The following is a 27,159-nucleotide window of genomic DNA, read 5'->3' as shown; positions in this document are numbered from 1 at the left end:
GAAACAGACGGTATGATAAAATGTATCAAATAAAGAGATTTTAAGATGTACATTCATGGGTACAGTTTTGTCTTATCAGGAAGAAATGTATCTCTTAAGGATATGGTTGTGAGGAAATGTTCCCCACAAGAATTTTCCAGCAATCTCCTACTTCTGTCCCCCCCCACACACCCTCTGCTAGATTATCAAATCAGTTGGTGCTGCAGTCTTACCATTTGCCTTAACATTCGGGGAATGGAGTGGCACAAGATTCCTTGTCAGAGCCACTATCCTGTTTGTTCCTCACTACTTTCTCTCTAGCTAAAATGTGGACTGGAAAATATCATTGGCTTTCTTCCTTGGTTCTCTCTCTCTCTCTCTCTCTCTCTCTCTCTTTTACTTATTTTTTTTTTTTTTTCCAGTGACCAATGGCTGTGCCCTGGACTCTTAGAGCTCTATATAAAGGTTTGCAACCCATTTGATAGGAGGTTGGGGTAGGAATGGGATAATTACATTTCCTAATCTAAATCCTTTAATGGCTATTTTGTTTATTACGTGTCCTAACCTTGACTGTTTGATCTTTTTCACAAAATGGAAGTGAGGGCAGTGTGCCCTCTGTCTGGTCTGTTCTAAGAATAGGTGGTCTGCTCATATGGGGTGTTAAATGCTGCCTAAGTCTGGGTACCCTGGGATAAAGGCTACTTCTCTGTTTTTCCATAGAAACTGCTTTTTGGACCTGGCTCCTCTCTCTACTTGGCTTGCCAGAAGACCAAAGGCTCACTGATAATACTAATCCTCTCTGACAATTAGTTGGCAACCTTTCCTATTAGAATATCTTTGAAGTGTTCCTGCTTGTGAGTGGGGGGTGGAATTTGGGCTGGCAGGAAAGGACACGGGCCTTTTAATCTCAGAAATACTCTTCTAGCTCCCTTATTTCTAAACTTCATTGCTCTGTGGAAGGCATTCTGCCCCTCTAAGTCACTATAACATTATCACATGGAACTTCCAAGAGCTTTTGGAAACTCGCAGTGGAGGCTGTCTCCTTACCAGAGAAATACAGTCTGGAAAATGTAGTGGGTACTGCATTCTTGTGATAGCTCCCCTCCCCACAGGTTTCTGGGCAAAGCACTGGCCTGCCCTTAACCTGTTACTTCTCCGAGCATGTTTGTTGATGGCTGTGAACTGTTCAAAGGCTTTGAGGAAGGAAAAGAAAGAAAAATAGAAGGCTGAATTCCAACCCATTCACTGTCTCATATTTGAGCTAGTGCACTGTGTACTGTGCCTCTCAGAACATGGAGTGTGTGAGGGGACCACAGCAGCGAAGGTTCCCGAGGCCTCTTGAAAGCACGTACAAATGAGAGCAGCTTCTGAACCTTTTTGCTGCTCCTTAACAGAATTGCACACTGTAAGAAAGATCTTTCTTGATATCGCTGCCATCCCTGTGCTCCTTCCTCCCTCCTCCCGACCCCACCATTAACAGCTTATTTTAAGCACCATCTCTTCTGCTGGAGAGGGCTGACTCTGAAACCACCTCCAAACCACTAGTAACACTTAGGTAGTGATCCATGCCCTTGCCATGGGTCAGTCAGTTCCTTTGCCGTTCACAACAACCCTGACAAGTTTTAGTCAGCATTTCTTTGAGGAAAAATGGAGGCGTAAGGAGATCCCATAACTTGCCTGAAGTCACTGAGCCTGTGGGTGGAGAGACTCACGTGATCTCTTCTACATTCCTCCCTTGTCTCTGTGACTTTGGCCTCCTCGTATCTCCTGTCTGAGAAGAATTTTTGCTTGTTTTTTAAAATTATACCAGCATTAATGAGATCCCTGCAGCAAGGATGGCAGTAAGTGGTGCTTACCTGTCTTACTGGAATCCAGTCCCTGTACCAGATACCTGTTCTCAGAATAAGCCTGCCCATTTCAGAGACTACACATCTTGTTTATCTCATTGACCTTTTTATCACTGAGGAGGACACAGCTGAATCATACAGTGAGTTTCAATGGCATCACCTTGCTCCTTCTACCATTTTGGCAATCTGGAGCCTGCTCCTTGGGAGTATTTTGGCATGGCTTTCAGCAAGCCAGGGTATATAAGAAAGAAGAGGAGAAAGAGAAGGAGAAAGAGACAATACTTATTATTATTATTATTTTTAATGCAGCACCTACTATATTCTGGACATTGTTATTTGCTTTCCATGTATGGTCACAAATAATGCTCACAATAAATCTAGGAGAGAATTTTTGCCCCTACTTTATAAATGTAATGATTGAGGTCCAGAGATGTTAAATAATAAGGACCAAGGTTACACAGCTTAGTCAGGGGCTGTGATGATCTAAAGCTATCATCTGAAGCCCTTGCTCTTTCATTCTATCAAGAAGCTTTTAAAGAAATAATATGACAGTTACTTTTAGCCAAAGGGAAATTGGAGGTTCATGACCCAGGACTTCATTCTCACAACGGTGCCATGCCATTTGATGGTAATGAGGATTTTAGGGGCCTGGGTCTGTGGTGATCCTGTGAGTATTAAATTTAGATCTTCACTTTGGAAATGAAGCTAAATCACCCTTGCTATGTGAATCGGTTTAACCAATAGGCCATGTTGGCTCATTTACTTTCTATGTATTTATCTATTACTGGGTCATCAGACACGTAAGCATAAGATTTAGCTGGAGTCTCTCTCCCTTCCTTCCTCTGTTCTCCTCTTCTTGCTCTTTTCTCCCTTTCCTTGCTCCCAGCATCACGGCCAAGTGTTGGGTGTGTCACTTACAAGCTGTCTAATGACCTTGGCTGGTAACTTCACCTTTTTAGACCTCGGACTCTTTATATAATATTTATAACAATAATCCCTCAAACAGTTGTTTGGAGGAGAAAATGAGTTAACAGATGCAAAGTGCTTTAACAGTGCCTAGAATATAGTAAGCCCTTAGTAAAAGTCAGTGTTATTCCTGTTAGTCTAGACCTGGTGTGAGACGCTTGGGGTTCTTTGCTAGGAAGCAAATGGAATCTCCCTGGTAGAAGATATCACTAATTTTCTTTCTTTTCTCTCTTTTCTTTCTCTTCTCTTCGTTCTTTCTTTCTTTCTTTTTTCTTTTTCTTGACATCACTAATTTTCATCATGATGCCCTTCTCTTGTATGATTATATTTCACGTATTATTTTTAAAATCTGTTTTCAGGGACTATGTTTCTTATCCCAAGCTCACTGGTATCCCATCTCTCTCTTTTCTCTGAGAATATTCAGCACCATGTCTATGGGAGGTTATGTGGGCTTGGGAGCAACCTGTGGGAGAAATAAGCCTGGTAACGTGGAAATCTGAGGTACCTTGGAAAAATAACAATTATGTAGCCCTCACCAAATGCTTTTCATCTCGAAAGTGCTTTGAAAACATTAACTAATTAATTAATCAAAAAGAATTCCTACCAATCAGCAAAAATGCTCCTTACAATGTTTTAAGCCTCTTGAAAGGTATTATTTATTCGATGATGTTTTCTCTTTAGTCTTAAAAGAATCATCAGTTTCTCTTTTTTTAGAGACATTGCAGGAGATTTTATAGAATCTCTGCACACCTCTCTCACTGTGCATCCCAGAAAGCGTGAGCATGTGAACATACACACACAGACACAAAATGTTCTTTTAGGATGATGCTCCTTGACATTAAACACATTAAAATATTATATAAGATTCTTTAATCTACTGTGCTTACCAGCTTTTTATTGACCTGCCAGCAAAGTCAAGACTACAATTCTTGCTGAGTGTCAAGTATCAATGTCACCTGTTATATCCATCTATTCTCCTGTGTCTTTTCCTGACCTGGGAGCCCAGCTAAAAGCTGCAACTTTATTGCCATATCCTCAGAGCCTAGCTACTGGCAGATCCTCCCCAACATCAGCCCTATTCTCTAGCCCACAAAATGTAACTTAATCTCTGTGACATAGCAGGAGAATAATAATAATAATCTTATGTTCATTAATTCAACAAATATTGAACATCCGACATTCATTTGTTTATATATTCCAATAGCATACACTCTTTCAGTACAAGTCTTTGTATGAATCATGGTGATGGATTCAAAGATGATCTAGACAGGGTTATTGCATTCAAGGAGTTTATTGTCCAGCAGGAAAAAGAAGGCAAGAACATAAATAATTTTAATATAACGGGGACACAATGTACACCTACAGTGGGGTTCCTTTAAAGAGAGGGGAGGGGATTTCTGGCTGGGGCATTCAGGGAGGAATTTGGGGAGGAAGTGACACCTGATTGGGTTACTGAAAGAGGAATTGCTTTGCAGAAATGGTGAAGGAGGAGGTATTGTCCCAGATAGAGAGAGTGAAAAAAGGAGGGAAACCATTAGTGAAGGAAAGTATAATTGTATGAGAATTACTGATTTCTGGAGCGCCTGGGTGGCTCAGTGGGTTAAGCCGCTGCCTTCGGCTCAGGTCATGATCTCAGGGTCCTGGGATCGAGTCCCACATCGGGCTCTCTGCTCAGCAGGGGGCCTGCTTCCCTTCCTCTCTCTCTGTGATCTCTTCCCTTCCTCTCTCCTACTGTGATCTCTCTCTGTCAAATAAATAAATAAAATCTTTAAAAAAAAAAAAAAAAGAATTACTGATTTCTGTCTAGAGCCAAGGTTGGGGAGAAGGTTAGAGAGCATAATCTAGGATAGGAGGATTGGCTGTGTTTGGAAAAATGCATGGCATATGAAGCACTCTGTTATGCCCCCATCAGTAAGAGCCATCACTGGTCAATCTTAGCACTAAGAATCATGGAGATCCTGTGGATGTGGCCTCCAGATCCCTCTTGAGACCCCTCTCCAGGCAGTAACTATTAATCAAATGCATCAAAATGCATTCATTCAGGAGAAGAAAAACACATGCCACTTCTGAGCCACAACCTGGAAAGCCTGAAAACTCTAGGCTTTATTTTTCTGGCATTAGGCAGTAATCAAGCATATTCAGAGTCAATATCATTAATAATATTTGATCATCTACAGTATTATAATCTGAAGATGCTCAGAAGTTCTGAGTATGGTATTTGGAGACCTACCAGTACGTTAAATTAAGCCTTTTGAATACTTTATGTAAAACTTACATTTCATTTTCTTTTTTATTTTCTAGCTATTTTCTAATAAGAGCAGTTTGCCACCTCTTTGCTGATTCTGTATGGGTTCGTAAATTCAGACCTTTTAGAGTATGACATAAAACTAAAGTACATAGGCTCTGAGCAACTGTACGAGGGGTTTTCAGAATTCAAATTCAGATGCTTTTCCATCTATGTGAGCTGCTCAGATATCATTTCTTCTTATCTGACTGATTTCTGGAAAGGTGAATGATTATCCTACAAGATACAATCTCTACCCTTCAGTTGTAGAACCAAGATGGTCATTCCTTACATTTGTCTATACAAGATCCTATGTAGAAATGTACATGCTGGCATATGAGTGAACTACTCAGCACCAGATTAATTCAGGGGGGTTGAGATCACATTCTGAAGCATCTTTTCTGGCCTCTCTTAAAAGCAGAAAATCATAGCTTCTACTGAATATCCAAAAGGATATTGACATATACTGGAAACAAACATGGCAAACTACAGTGATTTTTAAAAACTCAGTTTGTCTCTACTTCTACATTTCCCCTCTTTGGGAAAGTAAACTCTCCCAGTATATACCCTATAAAGGATTCTGGGAAATTGAAGAGAATATCTTGAGAGAGAACAATCTGGGAAATGACTGACAATCTGGGAAATGACTGACAAATAAGTTGCAGAGCTACTTCAGAGTGAAGGGAAGAAGGCTTATCAAGGGAAACTCAGAAGCCTTAGTTCCAATGACACTCATTTGAATTGGACCCTCCCACTCCGCTCCACATGCATCACTTTTCCAATTTGCAGAATAAACTAAACAATGTTCCTTTAGAAAGGCTATCTTAAATGAGTTTAATTTTCTAGGAGGATAGCAGTATTAATACACATGAAGTGCTTTGACACCAAGTGCAAATCAGCTACCACCCTACCCCCACCACATCCCACATCCAGCTCCACCTGCAAAGGAATGTCAGAAGTTCAAGGCAATAGAATGTAGAATTAGCCACACTGGTCTGGGCATCAGACAGACTTGGACTTGCACCCCAATTCTCTTATTCCCTGCTTGTATCACCGTAAGTGGTTGGCTCTTCCAGACCTTCTGTTTCTGCATCTATAAAATGGGAATCGCGACTGTACCTTTCTTAGACAGTTGCTAGGGGCACAGACCGTGGCAATCTCTAGGAAAGCATTCAACATTTGAATTCTTAGGGAACTTCTCAAAATACTTTAAAGTTCATGTCCTGGGGGCATAACAGAACATCCACCAGCGTTCCAAGTTTTCAACACCGTTTTCCTTGAAGATTGCCCTCCATGACTTTCTTAATGGGTTATTCTCATCACGAGTTAAAGATTTTGCTGCTCTCATGAGAAAAATCAACCTAATGTATACGTAGGGAGGGGTTATCGGGAATCCCAGAGAGCATTCTGCCTTCTGAGATATTCGCTAGGGAATAAATTCATTCTTGGGTGAAGGAAAGAGGGGGAAGTAGTTAACCTCTTAGCAACCCGTCACCCATTTTATTCATCAGATTTTGGCATAGGGCAAGTTAATAGCCAAACAAATGTAGGAGACAAATCCATAGTCAAGGGCTGGTGTGTAGTTATAGCTGGTACATATGTCCGTAGCTGCCAGGTATGTAAATAGATCGGGACCATTTGTGGATGTGTGTGTGTATGTGTGTGTGTGTATGTGTGTGTGTCTGTGGTGTAGAGAGAGTACAGAGCAGGGAGATGAATACTAGAGACACAGTACAAAATACAGAGAACTGAGGTATTTTTTTCTTCTATCTAAGCCTCTCATTCTTCTAGACTATTGAGAATTCTTACAGGCTGGGAATCTCTGCAAAGGGCTACTCACTGGTATCCCACTTTGAGGAAATACTCCAAAATAGAAAGATAGTTAACAAAAGCTTCCTGTATGTAATCAAAGCCTCCCCTTGTCACTGAGCATGCCTGGTAGTCTGCAAGCAGAACGATACAAAATGCAGTTTTTACTTTCCTGTGGTGTGTAGGCACTGCTGCTGCTGAAAATTAGCAGGGAGGCCGTGAGGCACTGGGTTCAAGGGAGGGCTGAAGGCAGGGGAACAGGGAGGGGCCTGAACAAAGGTGAAACCCAATCCAGAGGACCTGTAACAGGTGGGAAGGGTGGTGCATTGAGAATTGCTTGGTTCACTGCAGCAGCTGTTCTCTGAGTGAGGATCCCTCCGCTCCCTGCCCCTCCCACCCCCACCCCCAGCCAGAAACCTCTGAAAATCTTGGATATTCTTTTCTGCCACTCAGGACGTTCTGTATTACAAGTTTGTAGTGAGGGAGGCCTGGGTTCAAAGTCTAGTTCTGCATAATGGCACTGTCTGTGACCTTGATCAAGTAACTTTCAGTCTCTGAATCTCACATTCCTTATAAGATTTCACGAGAGGGAAAAAGTACAGCAGTGTCTCTCCCTCTTTATAGACCCAGTTAAATCTTCAGGCACTGTAGCATGCTTAAGCTGTGGATCCACAGTGACCATCCCTATCCTAATTTCCCCTGAAATTCTAAACCCAGACCAAGGCTAAAATCCCAATTCCATGACATCCTAGCTATGAGATATTGGGTAACTTGCTTGTAGAAGAGAGAGGGAGTTTACTGACAGCCTGGTACAATTGAATAAAATGTAAAATAAAAATAGATATATCACTTTATCTGGGGAGGTTACAGTCCAGTGGATTTGTTTTTGTTTGGGAGCCTTAGTTTCCTTATCTGTAATATGGGAAATAACAATACTTGGCCAGAATAATTGTTGTTAAAGTTAAAATGAGAAAAGCTCTGAGCAAGGTGCCTGACATACGGTGGGTGCTCATAGTAGATTGCTAAATCCTATTGTGTGCTTTTTCTGTTTTTTTGTGTTTTTTTTTGTTTTTGTTTTTTTTTTTTACAATATTGAATTGTCTCTATTTCCCCTCATGGCATCCCTAGCAATCTGTCTACTTTATTTCCCATGAGCTGCTTTCTTGTAGTCTGAGGGGCTGCTAGATACCACTGGATAAGCAGTGGAACCTGAAGGCTAGTTATATGGACTTTAGTGCTAGTGTTGGAGTCCTTCTCTGCCTCTTATCCAGATTTGTGACCTTGGGCAAGCTACTTAACCTCTGTCCATCTCATTTTACTCATCTGTTAAATGGAAAGAAAACAGTTTTCCTATCCTAGGAATCATTATTCCTATATCAAGAGGTATGTGGGGGTGGGGGGGCATGGACATGCACTTGTGTGCATTTGTATACAAAAGAAGGAGATGGATCAAGAGCAATATCTAACAGACACTGTGAGAGTAATGGAAAACTATAATAGACAAATTCTTGTCCTCTTGGGAGTTTATAATCTAGAGGGTTGTGTGCATTGAGAAGACATATACTACTGAAATCTTAGCACAAATGGCAAATTGGTACCTACATCATCTTTTTAAAAATAAGAGTTGAATGATGCTGTGAAAATCTATAGTAAGGGGGATTTGACTCAACCAGAGAGATCAGATGGCTTCCCTGAAGAAGTGATACTGGACTAGGTAGCTGAAGGACAAGGAGGAGTTTGCTAGAGGAACATGGGAAGATTTGTTCCTAGTGAGCGGTCACTCTGCATCATTAGCGTATGCTAGACTTTAAACTCCGATTACTGGCATGTGTCTTTGTCATCTTCTGTCACCTCTAAGACAGTGATTTGGAAGAAGTAAATGCTTAGTAAATATAAATATTTGTTGAATGAGTGAATGTTAGTAGGAAATCAATACGCGTTTGTTGAGTGAAATAAAAAGTAACTGCTACACTCTCATCTCATGGCTTTATTTGGATTGCTGTTAAGGAGGGCACATAATTTAGTAAAAACAACATGCACCTTGAAGTCAAACAAACTATGCCCCCTCATTCAGACCCTGTCACCTTGGGGAAGTAACAGGACATCTCTGTTTCTCTCTCCTCATGTGTAAAATGAGAATTAGCATAGCTTCTTTACAAGGGGATTTTCAAGATTCTGTGGGTAAGTACGCAGCACCTAATGAAAGGGTGACCTGGGGTACGTAGTCAAGAGGTGAGTATTGCTAATATTATTAGTGCTGAACAATGGCAAATTGTGGGCATGCAGCTTTTCTAAGATGGGTAGGTTGCTGAAGACAGACCAGGTACAGCTGGAAGACCAGAGAGAGGCTGTTACCATCCAAACCTCCAGCCGACCTTTCTCTTGCTGGAAATGCCTAGAGTTCATCAGTGTACTGCCTTCTGTCTCCAGGTGTCTGAGTCAGAGTGCCGGGTTTGGATACCCCGATCCACTGGCAATAACTGACTAACAGTAAAATATACTGAGACCTCGTTTTCCTCCTAGGGTTGCTCATACGGTACTTGGAAAGGATATAATTCAGTATTTCGAGGCATTACTTAGCACAGAGTCTGCATAGGATAGGTAACCAGTATGCGTTAGCTGTTACTATAACTATTGCCAGGCCCTCTGGATTTTCTCTCAACTACCCTGAAACCGAATGAACATTTCCTGGGCAGGTAATTACTTCCTTTTCGAATTCCCTTTATGAAAGGAAGGAAAGCAACTCCTTTCTGAGGTCTGGACTCCTAGCTTCCAGGCGCCACACCCTCTTGGGCAGGTTCAGGGCCACTGAGTAGTCCAGGTGAGGCAGGTTAGCAGGGACTAAAAGCTCTGGAACCTCTGCTTTTCCCTCTTGAAGCCACCGAACTCGGCTCTGCCCCTTTTGGCGTTCCTAACCCTGGAAGGCGTGTTCGGGGTTCCAGCCTTGCACTGGGCATGCTCACGAGTCAGGGCAGGCTTGGGTCCGCCGCAGGATGCGCCGGCTTGCTATTTTCCCCTGTGTGCAGGGACCCGGGTGCAGCTGCGGTGCGTCAGGTTTCACAAAGCTGAATCCTCGGTGCGTGCAGGCAGGGAACCGAGCCACTCCTGGCCAACCCCAGAGCGGAACTGAACTCTGCACCGCGGGGGGTTTGCGCACTCAGTGTCTGGTCTTGGAAACGCCCGGCTGGGGTTCTCTCTGCAGACAAAGGGGTGCACGTGCCCCTAACGCCCCTCTCTCGCAAGCGTGAACCCCTCCCCGGTTCTCTGCTCCGCAGCCCCAGCAGCTACAGCCCCAGCGCCACCACCCAGCCCCGGCGGCCGCGGCCTGTGCGCGCACTCGGGGCCCGGGGATTGGCTCTCACTCCTGATTCGGGGCTGCGCTGGCTGGCTGGCGGGCGGTGAGCGGCGCTCCGTGTGTGTGTTTGTTGTGTTGGGGCGGGGGCGGGGGCGGGGGGCAGGATGCGCGCGCGCGTGCGTGTGTGCATGTGTGTGTGTGCGCGTGTGTCTGTGTGGCGCGCGGGCGGGCGCGTGTGTGCGCGCGAGGATTCGCGTGCAGGAGGCACTGGGTGTGCGTGCGTGTGTTATGGGTTTGATTCCAGAGCAGGTTGCACATTGGTCCTGGGTGGCTCGCAGGCTCAGGTCGTGCTTGGGCGTCCTCCTCCTAATCGTTTCCGAAGTAGCAGCACCAGCAGCACCAGCGGCAGCAGCAGCCGAGGCGGCGGCGGCAGCGGCAGCAGCAGCTCAGCTGCACAGCCAGCAGAACTGTGCAGAAGCGAGCACCGTTTGGGGAGTCCGGGGGGCGGGTAAGAGGGAGGAGGGGGAAAACCTGTCTTGATCTTTGGAATTATTTTTCCCCTTCTTTCCCTCTTTCTTGAGGGTGTGTGTTGCCCCCTCGAAGTGAAGGAATTTTGCTCCAAAGCGAGCTGGGACCGAAGACTCTAGGCTAAGTTATCTCTCTATGTAGATGGTGTCAGGGAGCGAAGCTACTGACCGAGCCGCTGGTAAATGTTTTTCACTTCTTACTCTTTAATGCTAAAGGCTTTTTTCCCCCCTTTTCTTTCTTTCTTGTTTCCTTTCTGTTGCTCCTCATTCTGCAATCGCTCCTGAATCAGCTGCAGTTCGCTTTCTCTCTCTCCTTGGCGTTTGTGCAGTTTGCAACTTGTTTCGTGGTTTTCTGTGTATTTTTTTTTTTTTTCTCCTTCATCCTCAGATGAATGCTGGAACATTTAAAATCGGCACTTCGGGAGGTCATCATTAGTTGCATGAGTTTCAAGGGGGAGGGGAAAGATTGGTAGAGCAGACTGTTATTTCTCTGCAGAAGGACTGCCGGTTTCTCTCTAATGTTCATCGCAATTATAGCGATTTTTTTTTAGGATGCATTTTAACGTTGCATTGATGTTTAAGGTTATCCTTCTCCAGGATTACAATGCATTTTGACTCAGTTTGACAGCATGGCAGATGCCAGTGACTCCAGAACTACATGCTGGCTAAAATATTCAAAATTGGGGGCATAATCATTTGCATTCCACAAGAGAATTTCTTAAAAATGCTGTTTTGCATCACATTGGTGCAGATTTGCAGGAAGCAGTATAATCGACACCACTAGTTAATGTCGCTTGCAAAGATAATAAACATATAAGTGGTTTAGTGCATCGCATTCTGTCCTGTTCTCCAGTGATTGAGCTATTGCTAAATTTACTTAATAATAAATTTAGGGCTATGGAGAAGAACCGAGATTGCTGGTATTGTTTTATTCAGAATTGTGAGATGTGTACAGCAATTTCTAAACGCCAAGCCAGCCTTCTCTTAGATCTTACTTGAAGTGGCATCTTGTCAATTGGGGAGGGGAAGGGCAGTTTCTGCCATACACATGGAATAAAATTATTTAAAATAGCCAGCATAATGCATGCAAATTGAACTCTAACTCTTTTCTTAAAAATAGAACTGACTCTGTAACTCTTGCTTCCAGGATCTGTTTTAAATATTATTTAAAAATTAATACACAACAGTTCTTTAATGTATTCATATCATTTAAGTTCTTTGAAGGGTTCTTAGCAGTTACTATGTTTCATTTGTTTTGCTCCCCCCCCCCCAAGTTTTCAGTTCCAGTTCAGTAGAAAAACTGAAGGGTCAGTAAGTAAAGGCAAATCAGCAGTTTAAAAAGAAATCAGTTTATAGTTGTAAAATTTCTGCTAAGCCATGGGAAAATGAGCTACAATACTGGCAGCATGAATGTAGAGAGAGGGAAGTCTGGGATAGAGTAGGTTGTATGTTCAGTTTGTGTATTACTATCTTCAGGAGTTCTGAACTCTAGACTCAAATAGGGATATCCAGCTCAGGGATACTCTGAGGCACACAGATTTTAGAGGGAAAGTATTGTTATTTAAGGAAGCCTTTTTCTGCTTTGTGGTTGTCACATCATGGAACAGCAGTTACCTGTGTACGAAGAGTATGTTTGCAATGATACTGTTAAACTTCGTCTTAATGTAAACTTAACCGATGTTGGAGGAACAGCATAAAACAGTGCATGCAGGCTGTTCAGGACTGAAGAACAAAACAAACTGTAAATTAACTCAACTAGTCAGACCCTCTTTTTTAGCGAGGAAAGCCTACTCCAAGACACCATGCAATTCACCTGTTCTGGGTCGCCTTTGTTGACAAAAGCTTTTCTCGAAATTGTGGACAGGATTCCTGAGATCTAAAGCTTATTTCTTCTTTTGTAGTTTGCGGATGGTAATAAGGCATTTTATTTAGAACGAAAGCTCAGCTTACTCATAGATCCCTTGAGATGGCAAAATTGCTATTTTAAAATATTTTCATGGACCCGTGCTTGCATTTGCCATTTTGATCAAGTTTTGGGGGGGGGAGCTCAACTTCTGTTAAATAGGATCACAGCTATCTCTGAGTGAAGCACTTGTTTGTCTGGGTTCTAAAGAAAAATGAATACATACAGTAAGCTAAGATCCTAAGATCCCAAATCTTCTAAAGCATCATGATTTTCTCATTCTAGGACCAAAACCAGAAAGCAATATACCCCATGCTGAGCAGCTGCATTATTTCTCTGGCATTTTCTACACACATGGACACAAACAGCTAACTGACCAGGCTAAGGACTCATTTTATGTGGCCTGTTAGGCAAGATTTCTAACTGTTATATAATATATGCAGAGTGTGAGTTTACTTATGAAACATCACAATTAGCTTCAGTTTCAGCATCTTCACTAGACGTGAAGATCAAGAGTACATTGACTTGAAGAATATACTCTTTCCTGCTGAGGTTGGTTTTTATCCACTTAGCCCTCTTTCTACTTCTGGTTTCCCAGCAACTTCGGAAAAGCTTGGCGAATTCATGTTAAAGTATTAACCATTATCTACCTTTGGGGTGTAATGCCCAGTTAGATGACTAATCTATCAGTGGTATTTGTGATTACTCTCAAATGGTTCTGCGTGGCATAGTGTTTGTGGCCTGTTGCTGGTTCTATTATTATTGTTATTAAGTTTTCCATTGAATCTTAACTAAGCTTGTATTAATTTTCTGTGCCTGGTGTTGATCTCAGGTTACATAGCAAAGTGATTCCATATTTTTGCTATGTTTGTTGATGAATGAGTTAGTTTACTTTCAGTTGGTGTTTGTGTTGAATTTCAACATTTCCAGAAGCATGGCATCCAACCACCTTTGGGAGAAGGTAACTTGTTTTGGGGGGACGGTTATATAGAAAGAGATCGTTGGTTCATGGAACTTGACAGTCACTTTTGCCTGTTTTATTAGGATTCCTGTTTTCATTTTGATCAGAGTGGAGGTTTCTCTGCACGTATGAGGTGTTTATTATGCTAGAGCCACTGAATGTTTCTTAAAAGTAATTGCTGTTTTTTTCATTGTGTAATTGAAAGGAACTTTGAACTACTTGTGTGTTTTTAAGGAAGACCTGTATTGACAAGCTTTTCCTTTGTTTTCTATTCTGTGTAGACTAATTGTGAGAAGTGATTTCTGGTGAAATATGGTCAAGGTCATTGGCAAGGGCCTTTTTATCCCTCCACACTTAAGAACTCAAACTTCAGTTGAAAAGTCAGATTTAAAGAGGTGAAATTCACATGAAGATACTACCTCAAATGGAGCTATGTGAAAAGTATATGTTTTGTCTTTCATTACTTTGTGTAAAGCAAAAGTTTTGTTCCTTGAATTACTGGATCTCAGTAGAGGTGATAGACTCACAGTCAGAAACCATTCATTCTGCCCTCACAGTGCAATACAACAGATTCACAACCTTCAGGGGAGATGGCAAGAACATTTGTTTTTCCAGGAGCTTGGGGGTTGGTGGGTGTCTTTTGATATGTTCTAAATGGGAAGGGATATAGCAACATTTCATAAAATGTGATATAGTGTCTAATTAGATAACTTGTGAAACCCTCGGAAATTTTATAAGTCTTGTGTGGTAAGGGCAGATAGTAGCCTTGTCAAAGTATTTCTTTGTACTACTGGTTTCTGTTTTGCTTTATAAAAGGAACGTTCACATTGTTCAAGACTTTGTTCTACTGGTAACATTTTTTTATTAATTTGAGATATTTTTTCTACCAACAAAGATAGAGCACTACTTAGCATAATAATTTTAGCTGTGTTAAGATTATCCTGCTCTTATTTCTGAAAGATTTCATAAAGTTGAAGAGGTATAAATTTCTTTCTCTAAAATTCACATTACCCACTGCCCCAGTTGACTTAACATATTGTATACCACAATGTGGTTTTGAACATGAAATATTGCAGCTTTTTTTGTGAATTCTTAATGACAAAAACAAAAACAAAAAAACATGAAATAGCTTGGAAAATAGTTTGCAAATAAAGTTCCTTCATTTTTGCTGAAAGACTTTAATTGGCCCACCTCTCCTAAGTGTAGGATTATGAGCCTTTTAGACAAAAGGAATTATCAGAGAAAAAGTAGTTATGTGGTTTTCGGCTGCAGTGTGAGTAAAAAGAGAGCAGGTGTTTCAACTCTTTTCATGTAAGTTTAGTGAATAGAAATAGAGACAAAATAATAACAGTTGGTATGTTGAAATAAAATCTCTTTTCCCTAGTAAAGATTTCCCCCCACCCTGCTCTGCCCCGGACCATATGAATTGATCTTTAATGCTGATGGAATAATTGCCTGCCTTCCTCCTCTCATCACTACTGTGTGGCTCCCAGCAGAATATTAGTGATGGGTGTTATCAACACTGCATCTGTTTAGGCAAAAGCATGAGTGCGTGGTCTGGGAGGACAGACATGATTTCTTTAAAAGTCTCAACTTCTCAGACCTTGGCTGAGAATTGGTTTGGGGGAGGCTCTGGTATTTATTTAAATCACCTACGAGGACTCCCCTGTTTTACTCCTTTTGCTGATGTAGTTCTGCCACAGGTTATTGCAAATACAAATATGATGCCAGACTTCTCTGTTTCATTGCTCTTATTACTATATTAGCTGGTGAATTCTGAAATGCAGTGCAGATCTATCAAAGTTTGGAACTCAGCTTTCCAGAAGACAGTCTGTTTAATTGTGCTGATGACTAAGTTATTTAGCTGTAGGGGCTCAACCCTGTTTTAAAACTATTAGAAATTTTGTGTAATCCATTTCTGTTAATATGGCCTTGGTAAAATACTTATTTTTAAGTTATATAAAAGGCAGTTATGGACCCTGTAAAATAAAGGACTTTATTTATTAATTTGGTTCAAAAGAGTAAGTCATTTCTTTTGTTTATTTAGGTTTCCCAGTCTTCAATTTGGGAGGCAAGGGCTAACGTTGGAGACTGTAATTTATGTAATGAAGCTCAGACTGAAACTAACAATAACATACTGATTTAAAATCTTTAGAGAGGACAATTTGACAGAGGATTCTTTTGGAAAAAGCTTATGTTTAAATGTCATTTTTATTATTGCTTAGGATTTAACTGATACTCAATGTTTTGACATTTCTCCTACTTTAATTACAGGAATAAGGGTATACGTGTAGAAAAGAAATAGATCAGCAAGTGGAAATGATTTTGGCAAAGGTTAAAAAAAATCTCATAACATACAATAACCATTTCACAAAATTGTGTAAGCCGCTTGCTATAATTGTAACATGTTTTTAAAAAAGTGCCACCTCAAAATTTTGAATGTTAGAAATAGTCAAGTTATGTTCCTCAATTATTTCTGAGAATGAAACTGAACTATTAGAGAAGATGGCTATGTCCATGCATGTGGCTAGTTCAAACAATAAATATCTACATAGCTATAATCATAGTTATTATTAGAGAACTCATTGCAACAGACTTTGTGATCTTAGCTGTGATAATGTTTCTAAACCATTTCAAATGTAAGAGTATATGGTTATGTACTGCACATTTCAGTAGATAATACTTAGCAAGAACATAGGCAAATTACAGCTGCAGGAATGTATCTTTCAGTCTTTTTTTTTTTTTTTCTCTCTCTTTCAATAAGCCATTTTTGGTTTCCCAAGCCAAGTCAGATACTGTGCTTAGCTAAGAGCTAAAACTTATGGTAAGAGTAATTTGATGCTAACAGGACTTCTAAGAAAGTAAATGCAAATAGGAGAGGGTGCTTGTTTTAAACAGCAAAATAAGACTTGTTCTTTGTGTCACTCAAGAGTATATTTGAAAGGTGATTTAATTTAATTTTGCCTTAGGATTTACTCAGGCAGTAATTATATACAAATACCTGTTTATTCTCCATCTTCTAGTCGGACCACCTCATTTTTACTCACATAGTCTGGTGTGACAGGACAACTGGAATTGGAGACCCATGTTAAAGTTTGGCCCTACCTGCAAGGATTTAATGGAAGCACAGGGAAAGGCATGTGAATGGTGGGAAGAGAATGCAGACCAGAGGGGAACGTATTCTATAGGTGGCTGCTGTTTCCTTCTGGTAATAATCATGCTGCTGGTTTTATTTTTAGCCTCACCTAACTTCTTGAGAAGACACAAGCTGCTTCTCTGTATTTTAACCCTAGGAATAATAATGTAATTATTACAAAAACATTTCACAGTGGTTAGGGCTCTGCAATTTGTGTGACCTAGCATCTAATTTTTCTCTTCTCTAATCCTGTTTATATATCCCCACACATAATCAGACTCAGTCAGATGAAACCAATTACTAAGGGGGAAAAAATCAAATTTATTTATTATATTTATTGGATGTGTCTGTTGCTTAATTATCCATTGGCGAATTTACATGTGGTCACAGAGAGGGCTGTGGATGAGTGTGGAAAAATGATCAATCATCACATCTCACAGTCCAGAGGAGGCTGCCAAGAAAACAAGAAAAAAACCCAAACCATGAGAACATAGAAACCGTTACTTTCTCATTGCTGTCAATGTGAGGAACTAAAAACTGAAAAGTAAGCATCACCCCCCAAATGCATTTGGCTTGACATAGAAAATCTGGAAAGCATTGGTGGTTACCACAATCAGATCATTTCCTCTAACAACTTGATAATAATGTCAGGAAGAAGAGTGAGGTGTTCTGTAACACTTTGAAACAAATAATGACTTAACTGTTCAAAGGCTGGTGTTGGGAAACTGGCTTGAATGGTTCTACAAGGCAAATGACCAAGCCCACCCTTGGCTATGTCAAGGACCGTGGGAATCTGGGAAAGTATGGTGGGGTGGGATCCGGTAAGGTGAAAGGCAGGTGGCGGTGGCAAATCTCTTGGCCAGTACATGTAACTGTAACGAGCACATGCTAAAACAGACAAAAACATAGATTTTGTGTTTGGCCTTTGATGATAAAGACATGCACAGACTTTTACTTTGATCTCATGTGTTTTTGTTTAAAAAAATTTCTTACCTCAACCCAAAATGGTTTTCTTCTCTTTTTTTAACCCCCCTCTAAGTTTAAGGGGACCGATCTTCACAGTTTATTTCTTACTTTTTCCCCACCTACTCTCTCATTATCCATTTTTGGAAATGTTTCATTGTGGAAGTAGCTTTTCAAAACAGGTAATGACTGAAATAGGCATCATTTCAAGTAAATGTGGCAAGGCTAAATTGTTATCAGAAGCATCATCTTATTTCTGTAATTCTTCAGTTTCAGGGATCACTAAATCTTTATAAATCTGTCCTATCCACACCCCAAAGGTAGAACGTGTATATGAACTTCAGGGAGGAAAATAAACCACTTTTGAACTTGAGGCATTTGGAGATTGTCTGCAAGGAGACACTGAATGAAATGTGTTTTAAGAATTGCATCACGCCATTAATGCGTCATTTAAAGAAGACAATGGGTAAATTATGATTTATTGCTAATTAACATTTATTTGGAGATGCTTCTGTTGAAGAAGCTATTTAAGCATTGTAGATCATGCTTTTGTTATGTTTGGCTGCAGAGAAATTAAAATGGCAACATGAATCTTGAGAATCGGGAGGGAAAGGTGGTTTTATACCTGTTGATTTAGCAAGAAAATATTAGAGGTCCACTAAATTTTGCATTTATTCTAATCCATGTTTTAAAAGTTATTCTGTAATAGATTACAGAACAAAAGTTGCTCTCAGCAGGATTCTCTGCAGAAGCCAAACAGTAGCTAGATAGAGAGCCTGAACTGCACTTCCTACAACAGTGATTTTTCACGAAGCTAGTCCCTAAGGCCACTCTAGGTAGATGAGGGGCAGCACTTCTTTTTATGTGATTTGTGTATGTTCCCGTAGATTGTGAAGTCTATTCCTGGACAATTTTCAAGTTAAAATTGTGTTACAGCTACCCTGAAGGTTGTCATTTCTTGGTTTTTCTCTTGTCAGTCAATTCATAAGTGTTTATTAATCCCCCGTGGGGTGTACTCAGAGTCGTACACATTTTGGGTGTTGTGTGTGTATATGATTGATCTCTGGTCTAGAAGCTTACAGTCTATAGACTAAAATACCGTGATATGTGTGTGTGTGTGTGTGTGTGTGTGCGCGCGCGCACATAAAATGTTTTAATTACAGAAGTTCGTGGTTTTCTCAGTTTTTCTTTTGTTGTTTGATTTGATTTTGTTTTGTTTTGAATTACATTGCCCTGGAATTCCAAATGTATTTACTCTGAGGAAAGCATAGCTGCAGGCGAGGTCAGGGATAGAACTTCTCAGCTTTCTTTTCTTTCTTTTTCATTTTTTAATTCAGATGTCCAATAACAGACGTGCTTAAATAAAGAGTAAAGCCAGAGGGTGAGTATCAAACTGTGGATCTTTGCCGCCGTGAAGAATCAGATCACGGTTAACATGTAGGTTTGAGAGTGAGGGCAAATTCTGATGGCGGTCATTTTGAGGATGTGCATGTTACCTGTGTCAATTCAATCAGTGAACGGATGAATGATTCCACGCCCCACAGCTGTCAATTTATATTTTTCATGACCAATGAATCAATTTATGATTTACCTCTCTCTTATGAGGGATTTTTGAAAGATGCTAGGAATTGGGAGGAAAGAAAATTTTCTTGTGTTCCCAAAATGCCATGGCTGAAAAACGTTCTCTGAAGGAGTATTTGCCTCGTTGAACTTGAAAGCATATGGTGAATATGTAGGTTCAGAGAGTTAATTTTCAAAACTTATTCACTCTCTACAATTCATCTTTTATCAATCATTTGTGGGAAGGGTAATATCCTTGAGAGGTACCAGGTGAAGAGCTCTGAGAATCGGTGGCCCAGGAGGAGTGCACAGAGGCACTGACCCCTTCCCCAGCCCCAGGTAATAGCTTCCTGGACTTGAGGCATTCAGCTCTGACTTTTGATATCACTGGTCAGGCTCTTGATGAATGTTCATTTTTACTGTGGGTTTTCAAGATGTGCATATCTCATTTCCAGGAAATCGTAGATAAACCATCAAAAGTTATTTTCCATCCTCCGTTCCTTCCTTTTCCTGCTGATCTGAAACAGAAAAGCAGTGGTTGAAAAAAATAGGAAGGATCTTCATGGATGTGTTCCTCATTTAAACTTTGATTCTTGGCTCTTTTCCTATTGGGCACCTGAATTTCCAAGAATTTATGAGATCACTTACCGTTTGCTGTCGTGGTCCTCCTGGATGGGAAGTCTTTGTGAAAATGGAATGTTCTTTACATTCTTTGTGAATTCCTAGTCTTTGTGAAAATGGAATGTTCTTTACAACTCACAATATTGCAGGAGTTCTTAATTTATTTTCCAACAGTTTATAAAATTAACCAACACAGAATAAAAGCGCAATTTGAATTGTTATTTTTGACTGTGGGTTCCAGTTATGTTCTTGCTTATAATCTACACAGACAAATCTGGCTAATGTAAACAGTAAAGGAATGTGTTAGAAGGACATTGGGAATTACACAATCACGAGGAACCCTGTGGAACCAGGCACTTCAGCTTCTGCCACTGCTTATTGGGTGTCCAGCTGGAGCCCTCCACCTCCCTGGCACTGGTCTCTGCCTCTGCCATTACTGTCAACCAGCCCTGCTGCCCTGGATATGTGGCCATTTGTACCAGGTCTGGAAGGAACCCCTATCCTGTCTTCTGGGAGTCCCTAGCTCTCATTTCCCAGTTCCGGGCAGGTGATTTCCATTTGACTGGCTGCATCCTGATAAAGTGTCCATACCCAAATAACTAGGAAGTCTGGGAAATCCATAGTCTGGTCTCTCATGAGATCAGAAGAAGACTTCAACTTCCAGTCATATATAAATGGTGGAATTCCCTCAAAATAAAAAATAGGAAGGGGAGCTGTCAACAAAACAAATAATGAAAAGCCTCCAGCAAATATTTACCGTTACACCATGAGTGACTTTAGGGTCTTAAGAGAGGGATAATGATGGTCTCCGGGTATAAACTGGAAAGGCTAGTAGCAGTGAGAACTTTTTTCTTGCTTAAAATCAAATAGAGGACATTTTTGGCCATAGAGGTATTAAGCATAGCACTTTAGATTTTTAGCACACACCAATTTCAAATGTTTGTTATGTAGAGTTTATTTTGTTATCACCAAGTGCCATATTAAAAAGTTACCCCTTTGAATTCCATTCATGCTGAAGTTAAAGATAATTTACCTAAAATGAGCTGAAGTTTGCCTACGTATAAGTATGTAAAGTTGATGAATGGTCTGAGAAGAGGGAAACGGGATTTGTTTTAAGTACATATGGAGAACATCTGGATGTCTGCGTAATCACCTGTACGCAAATTAATAGGAATTCTGGATAATAGATCAGACCAACTTTTACTTACAAATTGGTAATAATTGTGGTACTTGAAAGAAGTAAAACTGTATCCCTCTCCCCATAATGTAGACTCTGAGGTTTAAATAGGGCTTCCTGGGGCGCCTGGGTGGCTCAGTGGGTTAAGCCTCTGCCTTCAGCTCAGGTCATTGTCTCAGGGGTCCTGGGATGGAGCTCCGCATCGGGCTCTCTGCTCAGCAGGAAGCCTGTTTCCTCCTCTCTCTCTGCCTGTCTCTCTGCCTACTTGTGCTCTCTGTTAAATAAATAAATAAAATCTTTTAAAAAATAAATATAAATAAATAAATAAATAGGTCTTCCTCACATAATTATGAGTAAGCCCAGTGAAGCGTACGACCCATGCAAGTAATCCACATCTCTAGTAAAACTTCCGCATCTAAAGGCTAGTCTTTTATTCTCCAATTCCAAATTAATATATTTATCCTCCTATCACTGTCTCCCAAGGATTTTGAGAATTAATTAGAAACAAAATCACTTTCAGTCCTTGGATGTTACATTCTGTGCAGAAAAAATATGAGATACTGAAGTGTTATTAATAATGACAAAGGTTCATCCAATAAAATAATCCAACTGACTGAATTCTCACATGGTTGGTATTTTCTAATATAAATTACTATAGGATTAGATAGTTAAATATTGAATATTGTCTCATTTAATGCAGTTCCATGAAATATTAATGATAATGATGATTCTCCAGTTTGGGGAATAGAGAGACTTTTTTTTTTTTTCCCCTAATAGCTTTGGCTGGTAACATAATACATTTTATAAAATGATAATGAAGATATTTAAATGAAACTGAAGCAGGAAATAAATGGCCGCGGAATTGACAGATTTCAAACAGGTCAAATGTCACAAAAATTTTTAGTCTTTGTATTAAATAGTTTTCTCTCTATCCTGATGATACCACTGTGATCACTGTGGATAGCTTTAAGAATTTGTTAAAAGAACAGATTTACCCTATTAGGCCCTAGAGGAGGAGTGCTGTTGATGTCATTTAGTTGGCATGAGGTGTAAATTTCTGAAAATTGGATTGGGCTTTGAAGGAGGGCTGGCTGTGTTGAGTGTGACAGTTTGAAATAGGATTGTTCACGAAGCTAAAAAAAAAAAAGGGGGGGGGAAGGAAAGAGAGCAAAAGAGAGGGAAAAGGGACTGGGTGTGTGTGGGGGGGGGGGTTGGAATAAAAGAGAGAAAGAGAAACATTGACCAAATAGCCCAACTAGAGAGACAGGCCTGCTTACAGTTGATTCATGAATGGAGCAAAAAGTTTCGTTGTCTCAGTTTTGTTTTGATTTTATTGCTGTTTTTTAATTTTAATATTCCTTGTTTTGACTTTCCTTCATTGATCTTGATTCTGTGCACTTATATCTCAAATCAGGGAACTAAAACTGGGAGATAAACAGGGTAAGTGACTATTGTTGAAATATTTTGTCGTGAGTACAGAATAAGAACTTACACTAGTGCATCAAATTGGTTTAAATCTTTATTTTTTTTTTCTTTTCTCCAGAGTGGAACTTTAATGTTTTGTGAGATGATTTTATTTGAAATTGCAGTTATCCTTGTTTCAGACCTAGTAATTTAACAGTTGAAAAAGCTCCCTTTTTTTGTTCTGTGTAGCTAATGTATGTGGTGTGAGTGAATACATTTTATTTAAAAAAGTGTTTGGGGGTAGCATTCTTTTCGCAAACTTATTCCTTGATAAAGGAGCTGGCTGTAATTTGCCAAAATGACTGTTTCGTTTTCTTTAGTTGTTAGATAATTGCTCTTTGTATACACTGTGAAAATGTTCATATAGACCAGTGACAAAGCCTAGCAGATGCACTTGCAATTATCTGGAATTTAAGTAAATTTTGCATCTGATACACACAAAGCAAAGGCTTTGTCCAAGCAGGCTCGCATAGTGGCATGTGGATTGCTGTGAATACAATGAGTAGATTTTTAATGGAAAACAAATGGGACTATTAGTAAGTCTTGTCTTTTACTTGAAAAGACACCCGCTTTAGGCATGGCTTACAACTTATTCATATTCATGGTTGGTTCAGTTCTAAATATGACCTTTGAAACTGAAAAAACATTTTTAAATGTTTAAAACAAAATGTGTAGCTATGTTTTTATCGGAGTCACATTCATAGATTTCTAGAAAAGGGATGGTGAAATAAATATTTGTTTCATATTTCAATGTTATTTCTTTCTGACTGTTAAGGAGAGCATTCACTTATTAAGGGAATTTCATATTATAAATAAATCATGCTATAGATAAAAGATAATTACAATGTTACTTTAACAACCTCAATTCACAAGGGGGACTATAAGAAAGAATGTATAATGGGTCCAAATTCTACTTCATATTGTAAACAAAAGAGATCTAGCCAGAGGAGTAGTTTCTGCAAAAACCTCTCTTCCGAGTTTTGTTTGAGATTAATCCTTTCCACTGAGTGTTTTTTCTTGTTGTCAGACTTACATAAGTTGGATATTTGAGGGCTTAATCTTTTCCCCCCATACTTATTCTTAGAAAAATATTAAATGCATGGAGCTTCTTGGATTCTCTGAAAGGCCTTTAGGTCTCTGCCAGGGGAGGGAAGGGTGTTGAATCATTTTTACTTCCAGTGAGAGGTTACAAATAATTGGTCCAGGGGAATTCTTATTTTATGGTTTGAAGGTTCTCCATGCTATCTGGCCTTTGAATGAAGCAAATTTCAAAAGTAACTCAGGCAACATAAAGGCGTGCCTATCTTGCTCACTTTCTGCTTTCTTCTCTGTCTAAAATGGAATCTAATAATAACTGGACATCTTTTCTAATTCTTTTAAGAATCAGAAGCCTCCAGGGGGTCTAAGAGTTGAGTAATTGTTTGGGGAAAAAAAAAAAAAAAGTAGATACAGTAGATAGGGGAAGAAATTTTTAAGAAGGAAAGGGAGAGCCTGACAGCAGTATTTCGGGCTCCGAATTAGAACAAGACAGACATGCCCTTACTGGAATATCATGCTGACAGACTAGGCCTCCACCTTAACTGCTTTTCAAAAAACAAAACATGAAACTTCTTGACTAAGTACTTTCGATAGAATTTCACAAACTACAGAACTAACTCAGATGCGCACTGCCAGATGATCTGTGTGTTCTAGAATCTCTCCAGTGCTGTCCATGACCTCCTCACCCGCCTCTCCTTTCCTCCACCTTTGCCTACATTTCTTAAACTATCACAGGCTCTCTTTAGGTTTGGAGAGAAACCAGGTGCTTTCCTTGGTATTTAAGCAACTTGCTCTTTTGAAATTCCCTTAGAGAACAGTGGGCATTTTTATTTCTGTGTCTTGAAGCATCCCTTTCCCTTTGCTGAAGGAGAAGCTGCTTATATAATACCCAGAAGCAGACCCTTGGGAACCACCAAACTATTTTATGGATGTTTTGCAGGAAAAGGAATGCAAGTGCTCCTGTGTCAAGCGTGTCCTCCCATGGGGGGTCTCAATTTGAGATATTTGCACAATAGCAGATTCTCCTAAGGATAAATATATACAAATCCATCTTTCAAATTGAGTGGTACCGGTAGGAAGCCGCACCTAGGAGGATGAGAGCCCACTAATCGCTCAGCCTGAAAAAAGATTCTTGAACAGTTCCAGAGCCAGGACCCAACTGTCAGCAGAGCTTGCCAGGGAGACAGATGCTGTGGTTGGAAGACAGTTTTCCTCAGTTAGATATTGTGTTCTTGTAGATGGCCAACCATGACTCATGGGGGAAACCGGAGAGAGAGAGAGGAGAAAAGAAGAGTAAATTAATCATTTTATTAAGCCCTATTTAGAATTCAGTCGTGTAACTAAATGTCAACCTGGTGAACTTTCCATGAAACCAGAAGGGTTGTAAAGAGAGTTGAAGGGCTTGAAAGTTATGCCAGGTAATAAAGGCATCTAATTGAACCTGCAGACTAGATAACTGAGATCGTCTCGGAAGAATACCTGTGAAAAATAGTAATGTGGGAATTATTGAATAATCCAGGCTCAAAGAGAGCATGCTTTCGAAGGATTGAGAGCACTTGAATCATTTTTCTATGACAGATAGGTCTGTTCTCTGTTCACTCTTTCTGTGTCTTTGTGTGTATTTATGTATCAAAGGTGTGTGGGTGTGTATGTGAGAGATAATCTTGTCTTCACTGTTCTTCTCTTCCTTCTTCTACCTCTCTCAATACGTATGTGATATGGATGTGCGTGTGTGTGTGTGTGTGTGTGTGTGTGTGTTTGTATACAAATAGCATACCTATGCAGATGCGGTATTTTAAGCCAGGACACTGCTGTACCCCAAAATGCCAGCTTCCGTGTACATTTATCATTCACCATCTGATCTGCTAACTCTCCAGCACGAGCAGTTGATGATAGAAGTGGACTATCTGTTGTCTGAAAGATAGGGAAACTCAGTTTTTGTAACTCCCTTCTGTAGCCAGATTGTGGGTTTCCTACAGCTTCCCAGAAAGGGTTAATATTGCAGGTAAGAGTCTTTGCTTTCCTCTGTTTTCCTTTTTTACACTTTGCCTTGTTTCCTTTAAAAAGAAACAGGAGTTTGGGACAGTTTCCCCCATCCTCACTTGTTTGGGGCTGAGGACTTTAGGCTCCCTTTTAGCCAAGTTTATTTCATAGATCTACTCTGTAGGTCTCCAAAACTGGAATAAGTTATGTGTTTGAGTGCCTAACAGCAGTCCCTCTGCCAAATTTTTGATCTACCATTTTTTTTTATAGAGTCCCAGAAGGGTCCCTTTTCAGATCTGCATGTCCTTCATGAGTTAGAATGGCGGATCGCCAAAAGGTGTGTGTTTGAGGAAAAAGCAGGCTTTTATTTTCCCCCACAGCCAGCTATTTGGAGGGTACTCTAGGAACTGAAAATCACAGCTGTGGAGCCAATTTAGAGAGAGTAATTCACAATTGACTTGTGGAAGAGGTAGCCTGCCTTCTTGAGCCACGGTGCTTGTCTGGCCAATATGGAACTGTCTGAGATGAGGCTCTTCACCTGAGGTTTACGTGTCTTTCACTGTATCTCATGTCCAGTCAAGCACTAAGAGATGAACCTGTCAATCTGTAGCACTCTCTGGAGAACTTTGGGGCTCAAAAGCCCTGGGTCATATTGATCCTTGAGTGAAGGTGGTTGCACTTCTTCTGAGGTTTATCAAAATAGTGATGACATTTTTTATTTAGCTGTTCCAGACACTTATTTGTAAATGCGCAAAAAGATGAATTATTCTTGCACACATGCTGGAGAGGTTGCTGTATTTCATATTGTGTTGTACATAGTATGTCCTCGATAAATATCTGTTGAGTAAAAGCAATGTGGACATCTTTTCCTTGGAGAATATAAGAATGGACTGTGTGGGTTTTTTTGTTGTTTGTTTGTTTGTTTTGTTTTGTTTTTAACCGTGACTGGTTGAATGACTTCTCTTGGTCTCATGGATGTATATTGATATTTTATCATTATACTTCTTTTCTCTTATAAATAAGGAAATCAATGGAGCCCTGAATTCGCTGTCCATCAAATTATTAATATGAAGATATTTTAAATAATTATTTTCATTCTTTATCCTTTATATTAAAGAAAAGGTGCTACAGAAGTTATAGTGTAGTACTTATAAAAGTAGTAATCTTTTTGGCCTGAGAAAATGTATCACCACTTTCAGTTTATGAAGAGCAGACAGTTATATCACATTTTTCTTGAAGTTAGGAAAAGAGCTAACAAAATTGGTATAATGCAAGGGTCAGCAGACTATGAACTATGGATCAATTTTGACCAAGTACCTACTTTTATATACCTATAAGCCAAGAATTGTTTTTATATTATCAAATGGTTGAAAAAACAAAAGTAGAATACAATTTAAGGGCCCTTAATATTAGGTAAAATTCAAATGTCTATGTCCCTAAATAAAGTTTTATTACAACACAGCCATACCCATTCAATTGCATGTTTTTGATAACAGCTTCTGTCCTACAACAGTGGTGTTGATTAGTATGGCCCACAAGTCTAAATACGTATTATTTGTCCTTTCACAGAAAAAAGTTTGCTGGCCCTTATCTATGTTGTTTTGCAGTGGTTCAAGGCAGTGCAAAAAAACTGGTGCTCTTCTTTT

At 40.0% G+C, this 27,159-nt stretch overlaps 1 protein-coding gene across 14 annotated transcripts in view; it reads left to right on the top strand.

Annotated features, from left to right (window-relative positions):
- The first annotated feature begins 10,066 nt into the window (after window positions 1-10,066).
- Window positions 10,067-27,159, top strand: part of TENM2 (teneurin transmembrane protein 2) — a 1,222,850-nt gene continuing 1,205,757 nt past the window's right edge. For 10 of the 14 annotated variants that reach the window (XM_032337078.1, XM_032337077.1, XM_032337076.1 and 7 more), the window contains exon 1: window positions 10,454-10,886. The gene's annotated coding sequence lies outside the window, so the exon portion shown is untranslated. Of the gene's footprint in view, window positions 10,284-10,453; window positions 10,887-13,145; window positions 13,163-27,159 lie in introns of those variants that run through there. The other 4 variants (XM_032337083.1, XM_032337082.1, XM_032337070.1 and 1 more) reach the window with 3 other exon arrangements.

Source organism: Mustela erminea, chromosome 3 (assembly GCF_009829155.1).
Source record: "Mustela erminea isolate mMusErm1 chromosome 3, mMusErm1.Pri, whole genome shotgun sequence".
Lineage (NCBI taxonomy): Eukaryota > Metazoa > Chordata > Mammalia > Carnivora > Mustelidae > Mustela > Mustela erminea.
The sequence above is the reverse complement of the archived record's forward strand: the minus strand, read 5'-3'. Positions and strand labels throughout refer to the sequence as shown.